Source organism: Martes martes (assembly GCF_963455335.1).
Source record: "Martes martes genome assembly, chromosome: 4".
Lineage (NCBI taxonomy): Eukaryota > Metazoa > Chordata > Mammalia > Carnivora > Mustelidae > Martes > Martes martes.
This window is the reverse complement of record NC_137891.1, coordinates 135,016,152-135,026,776: the sequence shown is the minus strand read 5'-3', so window position 1 is coordinate 135,026,776 and position 10,625 is coordinate 135,016,152.

The following is a 10,625-nucleotide window of genomic DNA, read 5'->3' as shown; positions in this document are numbered from 1 at the left end:
GTTTACTGAGCAAATCTAGTAACACCATTTTTCCAATAGCATTTGCTTACCTTGTGTCTCTGTGTCACATTTTATTAATTCTTGTAAATCTCAAACTTTCTCATTATTTTATTTGTTATGGTGATTTGAGGTAAATGATCTTTAATGTTACTATTGTAATTGTTTTGGGGTGTCACAAACTACACCCATATAAGAAAGCAAACCTAACTGATAAATGGTCTGTGTGTTCTGACTGCCTTACTGACCACCATTCTCCCATGTCTCTTCTTCTCACGCCTCCCTATTTCCTTAAACACAACAATATTGAAATTAGGCCAATTAATAACCCTACAGTGCCCTTTAAGTGTTCAAGTGCAAAAAAATCACACATTTCTCACTTTAAATCAAAAGCTAGAAATGATTAAGCTTAGTGAGGAGGGCATGTCAAAAGCCAAGATAGGCTGAAAGCTAGGTCTCTTGCATCAAGTTAACCAAGTTGTGAATGCAAAGGAAAAGTTCTTGAAGGAAATTAAAAATGCTACTCCAGTGAACACATGAATGATAAGAAAGTGAAATAGCCTTATTGCAGAAATAGAGTAAGTTTTGGTGGTGGATATAAGATCAAAGCAGCCACAGCATTTCCTTAGGCCAAAACGCAATCCAGAACAAAGACCTAACTCTCTTCAATTCTGTGAAGGCTCAGAGAGGTGAGGAAGCTGCAGGAGAAAAGTCTGAAGCCAGCAGAGATTGACATATGAGGTTTAAGGAAAGAAGCTTTTTTCATAACATAAAAGTGCAAGGTGAAGCAACAAATGCTGATGTAGAACTGTAACAAGTTATTCAGAAGACCTAGCTAAGATAATTAATGAAAGTGGCTACACTGAACAACAGATTTTCAATGGAGTTGAAACAGCCTTCTTTTGGAAGAAGTGGTCATCTACGACTTTCACAGCTAGAGGGGAGAAATCAATGCCCAGCTTCAAAGGGCAGGGTGCCTCTCTTGTTAGGGGCTGATACAGCTGGTTAGTTTAAGATGAAGTCATCATTTCGTTAACCACTCTGAAAATCCTATGGCCGTTAGGAATTATAGTAAATCTCCTCTGCCAATGCTCTATGAATGGAGCAATAAAGCCTGCATGATGGCACATATGTTTACAATGTGGTTTACTGAACATTTTAAACCTGCTGTTGAGACCTACTGCTCAGAAAAAAAGATACATTTCAAAATATTAATGCTTGTTGACAATGCACCTTTCACCCAAGAGTTCTAATGGAGATGTACAATGAGATTAAAGTTTTCATGCATGCTAACAAAACATCCTTTGTGCAGCCTATGGATCAAGGAGTACTTTCACCTTTCAGGTCTTATTATTGAAGAAATACATTTCATAATATGAAGAAATACATTTCATAAGGCTCTAGGTGCCATGGTTAGAGATTCTGCTGATGGGTCTGGGAAAGTAGACTGAAAACTTTCCGGAAAAGATTCACCATTCTATATGTCATTACGAATATGCATGATTCATGGAAAGAAGTCAGAATGTCAACATCAACAACAGTTTGGATCACCATTCTAGATGTTGGTAAGTAAATTCATGACTTGTAGGAAGCAGTGAAAATATCTACATTAATAGAAATTTGGAAGAAGTTGATTCCAATCCTCAGGACTGACTTTGAGGGGTTCAAGACTTCAGTAGATGAGGTAACTACGGTTGTGGTAGAAAAAGCAAGAGAACTAGAGTTAGCAGTGGACCCTGAAAATGTGACCAAATTGACGCAACCTATTGATGAAACTTTAACTATGAGAAATTGTTTCTTATGGATGAGCAAAGAAAGTGGTTTCTTGAGCTGAGATCTATTCCTGGTGAAGATGCTGTGAAAATTACTGAAATGACAACAAAGAATTTAGAATATTACATAAAACTAGTTGATAAAGAAATAGCAGGGTTTGAGTGGCTTGACTCCTATTTTGAAAGAAGTTCTACTATGGACCATATGCTATCAAAGAGCATAGCATACTCCAGAGAAATTGTCTGTGAAAGGAAGAGTCAATCAATGTAACAAACTTCATTTTTACCTAATTTAAGAAGTTATCATGGCCGCCCCACCTTCAGCAACTACCACCCTGATCAGTCAGCAGCCATAACATCAAGGCAAGACCCTCCACCAGCAAGAAGGTTATGATTCACTGAAATCTCATATAATAGTTTTCAATTTTTAGTAATAAAGTATTAATTAAGGGATATATATTGTGTTTTTAGACACAATACTATTGCATACTTAGTAGACTACAGTATAGTATAAACATAATTTTAATATATACTGGGAAACAAAAAAATATTTCACTTGTTTTATTGCAGTATTTGCTTTATTGCAGTGGTCTAGAACAAAACCTGCAAAACTTCTGAGGTAAGCCTGCATTAACTAAAGCCAGAGATGCTTGTTTTCTTTAATTTCAGGGGCTTTCTTCTGTAACTGTAGATGATTAAAACATCTCACTTGCAGGGATCTCCTTTGTAACACCACTCCACACTCAAACTTAAAATTTCTTGTTATGAAAATGCCTCAAACCTCAACTCACAGATAAAGGTATCACACCTTATAACTATACCAGAGATTTAATAATACTCTCTTTAAATGCAGTTTCCATACATATTATTTCATTTCTCCACAGCAAAGTAAAAGCTAGAATACATTTTAGATTGCAGTCTTGTTAGATATTTTAGGGTGAAGATGGTGTTAATGAGGAATATATCTAACTAAACACCTAATAGATTACATAACATATTTATGTTAAATAATTCTTAAGTTATTTATCTTAAAATAATGCTTTTTATATAGCAACATTTATTCTTTCATAAACATTTTTTGAGCATCAATTTTTGCTAGACTTTGTGCTAGGTTCTTATTGATTTGAAGATAAGCATGACAAAAAGGAAGAGAAGAAAAATCCTTAGTGTCAAAAATTCATAGTCTAATATGTAGAGAAGAAGGGCAAAGTTTCATATTGTCTTATACTGTTAGAATCCAAATGAAAGGGGCACCTGGGTGGCTCAGTGGGTTAAGCCTCTGCCTTCAGCTCAGGTCATGATCCCAGAGTCCTGGGCTCGAGCCTCACATTGGGCTCTCTGCTCAGTAGGGAGCCTGCTTCCCCCTCGCTCTCTTTCTGTGTGCGCTGCCCTGCCTACTTGTGATCCCTCTCTCTGTGTCAAATAAATTAAAAACAAAAAAAGAATCCAAATGAAAATAACCTTAATAGAGGTAGACAGAGATAGAAACAAAAGGCAGTAGCTCCCAAGGGTTAGGGTGAATTCAGAGAAGTGATGCTTGAGTTGAATCTTAAAAGATAGGTGAAAATCCATCAGGAAATGAATGAGGAGATTTTAATTTCAGGCATTTGTTTCAGCATATGGAAAAGGCACAACACTTTATGGGAAATGGATATTCCTTACTATGGCTACACTATGGGTCATGTGGAAAAATATTTGTGGAAAAATATTTGTTAAAGAGAAGGTGAAGTAAATCATTAGGGGCACTGCATTCCAGTTTAAGGAATTTGGATTTTATCATATAGTTGAAAAAAAAAATCTCTGGTGAATGTGTGAGGAAATTAGATTGAATGGAAGCAATTAGAAAGCTTACAAAATCCAGATAATAAGGATGATGTTCCCTTTATTGGGAAAGTGTTTGAGGGAAAGAGGCACAGGGTGAGAGATAGAGGCAGAGGGAGGAAGAAAGGTGGTGACATAAAAGAAAATTTTATCTCACAGAATCTATAGGACTAATGGACTTCAATGGGCAAATAAAAGATTTTTCCCAAAATAAGCATGAACATAAAGGTAATTACTTTGCGAAGGAAAACTTGGGAGAATAGACATAATATTAAACATCCAAGTGGGAATATAGAAAGTTGGATACTCAAATCTTGAATTAAGAAACATCTAAGGCTGAAATTATGCAGTATAATTTCGTCAGTATATAGGTGAGATTTAAAAGCAACAACTAATGAGGTCACCAGGAAAAAAAGTGTAGATAGAGAGATCTTCCAGTACTTAAGCTGGGAATATGTAAAAGATGGTTGTTTGGGGGAAATTAATTTGCTGTTAGAGAAGATCAAGGCTCTTTCCTTCTCTTGCTTATCATAATCCAGGAATGAATCTGGAGCTAAACAAGACAATCCCTCTGCATGAATTAAGATATTACTTAAGTTTGAGGACATTAGTTTCTGGGATGGAGATTGCAAAGCACGTAGAATTCTAGCTAACTTGGATATGGACTATTCTTCTTCTTCCACCTGGGCACACTGAGTGCTAAATAAGGATATACTCTTTCAGAACAAGAATTAGTTACCTCTCTTTCTCATTTGTGGTGGATGCTCTTTACTCTTCCCATATGACTTCAAGGCCAAGGACCACTTCCCTAACCTGGGAAATCTTAAGGCAAGCACCTTAGACATTCTCTGTTTAATAAATTAGTTTTGTTCATTCAACAAAATTAATGTAATGAAATATATGTGACATAGAAATGAAACTTCAAAATGCTATAAATGGAATATAACAGTTACTAACAATGTCTTTTGACCATGATTTTTCATTCTTGATGCCAGTGTTATCAGACATCACTCTTTCAATCTTCTATTTTCTCTAGGATATGGAGGCTAGTGGGAAATTCCTGAAGACATGAATATGGGGTATTAGAATGTCTTCTGGTTATATTTGATTTCCTGTCTTATTAGAAGTCTGTTTTATCTAACTTAGGTCCCACTCACAACCCTCAACTGATCAATTTGAACTAACCCACGAAGGAGTCATGGCTCACACCATGACTAAAAACTCCTTTGGGAGAGAGGTGGTGACAAACTGGAGTCTTGCTACCACACCAAGGCAGAAAGGGCAGTCATAACAACAGATATTTTTTAAAATGCCCAGAAGTGTTGTAATCTTGATTTGTGTCTTCTTTTGTGCTAGCAAGATCATTGCATTGCCACTCTTTTGTTTCATGGATAAATCAAACAGGAACTACACACTTGGTTCAAGTTATAAAGTATCTTAAAAGTTGCACGGTTGTTCATATAAATGAAGCATGCTGTTTTGATGATTCCTGAGGACTAAAACTTATTTATAAGAATAAAATAAAAGTATATTAAGCAAAAATTATTAATCTATTAAAACCTCAAGTGTTTATAGGTAAGATGAAAGCGGGAGACACCATGGTACCTGATCTCAAGCTATATTACAAAGCTATAGTGATTAAAATAGTATGGCATTGGTGTAAAAATAGACATATAGATCAATGGAACATAATAGAGAACCCAGAAATAAACTCATGAATATACAGTCAATTAATTTATACCAAAGATGTCAAGAATATACAATGAGAAAAGACAGTCTCTTTGGTAAATTGTGTTGGGAATATTGGATAGCCACATGTAAAAGAATGAAATTTGGCCACTATCTTACATCATGCACAGAAACTAGCTCAGAATGATTTAAAGACTTGGACATAAGACCTAAAATCACAAATCTAGAAATAAAAAAAAAAAAACGTAGATGGTAAGCTTTTTGGCATAGGTCTTGGCAATGAGTTTTTTAATCTGACACAAAAAGCAAAAGCAACAAAGGCAAAAATAAACCAGTAATACCATATCAAACTAAAGATCTTCTAGCAAAGGAAACTATCAACAAAATAAAAAAGCAACCTAAATGGGAGAAAACATTTGCAAATCCTATATTTTATAAGGGGCTAATACCCAAAATACATAAAGAAATCATACTACTCAATAGCAAAAAACAAACATTCCAATTAAATAATAGGCAGAATATCTGAATAGATATTTTTCCAAAGAAAACATACAGATGGCCAACAGGTACATGAAAGGGTGTTTGGAATCATTAATCGTCAGGGAAATGCAAATCAAAACCACAAGAAGATACCACCTCACACTTGTTAAAATGCTCATCATCAAAAAGACAAGAAATAATAAGTATTGGTGAGGATGTGGAGAAGGGGAACCTCTGTGAGCTGCTGGTGAGAATGTAAATTGTTAAAATGGTACTATGAAAAACAGTGTGGAGGCTCCTCAAAAAAATTAAAAATAGAACTACCATATGTTCCAGCAATTTCACTTCTCGGTATCTATCTGAAGAAAAACAAAAACACTAATTTATAAAGATATCTGAACCCCTGTTTCACTGTAGCATTATTTACAAGAGCCAAGATATGGAAACAATCTAATTGTTCATGGATGGATGAATGGATAAAGAAATATATATTGGAATACTATTCAGCCATAAAAAAGAATGAACTCTTGCCATTTGCAACAGTATGGATAGAACTTGAAGGCATTATGCTAATAGAAATGTTAGAGAAAGACAAATACTGTATAATATCTCTTATATGTGGAATCTAAAAAAAAGAATAATAATGGAAATCTCAGCATTCCTGAGCTTAGTGTTATTATAATTTTACAGAAGAAGCTAAGTTCAGAGAGCGTATGGGATTCACCTAATCTTATGGGAATAAGTAATAAAACTAAAACTCAAAATTAGAATTTCCACAAGAACTTATCAGGAGCAAGGGGAGAAAATGGTATTTCACCATGTTAATCAATGTAAATACCATCATGGATGAATATCTGGGTAATATTTTACAAATAATTAATTAATTTTGACATACTCAGTAAAGCCTTAAATATCTCCATAATCCTTTTTTGACACCTCGTTTCTGACTTATTCCCACCCCCACTTCCACCTTGCCAGTCTGCTTCCATTAGCAAGTAAAATTTGCAAACAGAACATTTTTGTGTCCTTGAGCCATGCACTCTGGAAGCTTACACTTACTTATAAATACAGACCAACAAAGCAAGTTACATGAGAGGAAATTATGGAAACACAGTAAAGATGAAGCCAGAATAGGCTTAATCTTTTAAGATATACACGTGTATATATTTACTGTCACTCTAAGAATTTGGTTCATTTGATAGCTTGGATAAATGTTTATGTACCTGCTTTATGTGTTTGAATTTAATATAAAATCAGTTTAAAATATTCCCTATTGTGATATGGCTGACAAGTTGAATACTGAATAGGGTTACTGCTATAAGGCAAAGCATTCTTCTGGTTCGCCTTAAGTAAAATGACATTCTCATGAGTTTCCCCCTACCCTGCCAACATCAAATATATCAACTTGTTATCAAAAGACCAGTTTGGGGCGCCTGGGTGGCTCAGTGGGTTAAGCCTCTGCCTTCAGCTCAGGTCATGATCTCAGGGTCCTGGGATCGAGTCCCACATTGGGCTCTCTGCTCTGCAGGGAGCCTGCTTCCTCCTCTCCCTCTCTCTCTGCCTGCCTCTCTGCCTACTTGTGATCTCTATCAAATAAATAAATAAAATCTTAAAAAAAAAGAGACCAGTTTGGAAGACTTCCATTTACAAATTACTCCTCTTCTCCAAATAACCAAATAGAATTTATAGTGAATCCAGGAAATGTTACAGACATTGTAACGCCAAACACTGAAGGGTAGGAAAGAAACATTCTCTTGCTCTCAATTGATATGAAGCTTTGCCATTTTTAAACTTGGTTTGACATGAGCAATCTCATTTGAGTTTCCTTTAATAAACACTCTATTTCATAGAGATGGGATGAGTCTATGGCCAGCATTAGATGTCAGCTCCACTTCCTACTCTAGAAGTATTCTGTACATTGAATTTTCCCTATTATTTTCAGAGTATGTTATGGCAAAATTTAAATTTTATGGCAAATTAAGACAATAGTTTAAGTATTAAATTCTTATTAAAGCTACATCACTATTCAAAACCTCGAAATTTTTCCTATTGCAATAATAGGGTTTAAAAATTCTGCTTTTGTTGCCTTAGAATAGAATGAAAGGAAAGAGTGAGTAAAGGCAAGAGGATGAAAGAAGAAAGAGAGATGGGGGAGGGAAAGAAGTAAGGTAGAAAAGAGAGGGGATGAGGGAGAAAGGAAGGAATTATGAAATTGTTGAGATTTATTATTCTATCAACATTAAGTATAAATTACCCAGGAAATGAAAAGTCTGTCTTTCTTCACTGTTTAACACAGAAGACACCAAATCTGTAGTTGTTTTATGATGCATGAAAACTATCAGCAATCCTAGAGCAGGCTGTTTCTCAGCACCAATTCCCTTGTATCATCTAGAAATTATTTTTAGATAAAACCTAAGTACTTTATTTCATTATTTGTAAGGTATAAAAATACTACATGTATGACATGCAAATAAATGTTCTTCTCCACTTCACTAATTCTACAATAAAAAATCTGTGATTCTATTAGCAAAATATTCCCAAGCTGGTGGATAGAGATCTTGAGGAATAGTATAGAGGCTTGCTTATCGAATTAATCTTGCTTAGAAATTAAGGAGCTGTTGACGCACAGTGATTATTTAACATGCATAGCTACTTCAGTGGCAAGGGAGTAATAGTCTCTAGACTCTAAACTAAGAATAGTTGGGGTCTGAGAAACAATTTTGCTAAAAACTAAGTTTCCTTCATGTAGCACAATGTGACTTTTATAAAATGACTTTGCAGCATTTTGGAATTACAGAATTCGTAACCCAAAGACCTAATTTATTTTTTATAACTTTAAATTTTTATCCTGTGAAATTTTCATAGCAGGGTTTATCATTAGTAGTTGCTACTAGTAAAGTGTGTTGCTATCGCCCTGTTTTCTTAGGCAAAATATAATATCATAAAAAAAGGAAAGAAGAAAACAGTTAAAATAATTGGATTATGGTAAGATTGTTTACTTAGCATGTTGTCTAAAATGTTCCACTTATGAGAAAGTGATTTGCAATTATTAAATGAATTTTTGTAGTCCAGAGTTATACAGAGACATAACTGAAGGTGGAAAAAAAATCAGAGACTAGAAACAAAATGATCAATGTTCAAGTAAGAACCACATTTGCAGGAAATTCATTTATTTATTCCTTCATTCCTCAAATACTTATTGAGCTCTATTTCCACTGAAGGTACTGTGCTTGATGTCTCTGGTACCTGGTGATCCCACTCTCCTTATGGGGTGTAATGGGAAGAGTCTTGGCCTCAGAATCTGATGACCAGGGATTAATTCTCTCTTCTAAAGTTTATTAGCTGGGTAGTGATACATAAATAGCTTAATCATAGCTGAGACTGTTTCTCATCTGCAAAATAGAAGTGATAACAGATGTTTCATGAGTTCATGAGAATTAATTGAGCTACAATCTGTAAACAGCTGGCAGAGCATCTGATCCAAAATTCAACAGTTCTTAGACTCTGCTGAGTCAGGCAAAACTGAGGATAATTATATGCCTGAAATTTATTTCATTTGACTTTTCCTCTACCAGACGAGTTTCTTAGGTGATCAAAGAGTACAGCTCTATACATGGGGAAGATTTTTGAGGAAATATGAAAAATTTTGTTATGTACATTAATCAAATAAAGCTGGAGATGTGTGAGTCTGTATCATAAAAGTGTGCTGAGGTAATTTAGAAACCTCGGTTTTTATGATACAAGGATCAATAAATAAAAATGACATTTATTATTATAGTGTAGACAGTTCAGAGGTTTAGAGAGTTCTTAAACATTCAAATATAAATATAAACATTCAAATATAAAGAAAAGTGAAGACATAACTAGAACCCACAGCCCAAGGTAAGAGATGACTAGTATTTTAAAAACTTCACCGATGCCCCTTGTGTGTCCCTCCTCAATCACACCAACCTCATTCACCTCAAGAAGAAACATCATTTTAATTTTTGTGCTAATCAGCCCCTTAAATTTTTTGATAGTTTTTGTCACATATATAAATGACTCTAAAGAATATATAATTAGAGTTTCCTATTTTAAAGTTTTTTAATGATAGAATCATGTTGTGTGTGGTTCTATGGTGTATTTCTACAGCCATTATATTTGGGGAATTGGATTGACCCAGTTTATAGCTGTAGTTAATTTATTTTCACTACTGAGTAATACTGTATTAATATAATACAATTGTTAATCTATTCTACAACTAATCAGCATTTAAAATATTAACATTTATTTTCTTTTGTGAACATTGCTAGAAACCTTATAAATTACCTTCTTTTGCACTTGTGCAGGATTTTCCCTAGTATGTATACCAAAAAAGTGGAAATGTACGTGTTCCATTTTACAGCACACTGGCAAACTCTTCCAAAGTGTTTGCAAAAATTTTCACTTCGTGAGTAATGGACGAATATTCTCATTGCTCCGCATTCTTGCCAACACTGTTTTAAAATGAAGAGTTATTGAGACATCAGTGCACTTCTGGGTTTGCTAATGAGTTTGCACATCTTTTCATGTATTCAAAGGTCATTCGTGTACCTCTTCTATGAAATGTCTTTCTGTGGGTTTTTGTACAACTTTAATTGGGTATTTCCTTTTCTTTTATTGATTGATTGGTATGGTAGTAATACTTTTTTAGCTGTATATGGTGAGAATTTTCTCAATTCTTAGCTTGTATGTTTTGGTCTTTATGAAGTCTTGTGATGATCAGAAGTTGTTCATTTTAATCTAATAATGGATTTTATTAATCTTTTGTTTTATGATTTGGATTTTCTGAATTTTGTTTAATAAACTCGTTTCTGCCCTGAGGTCACAAATGTTCTATAATAATTA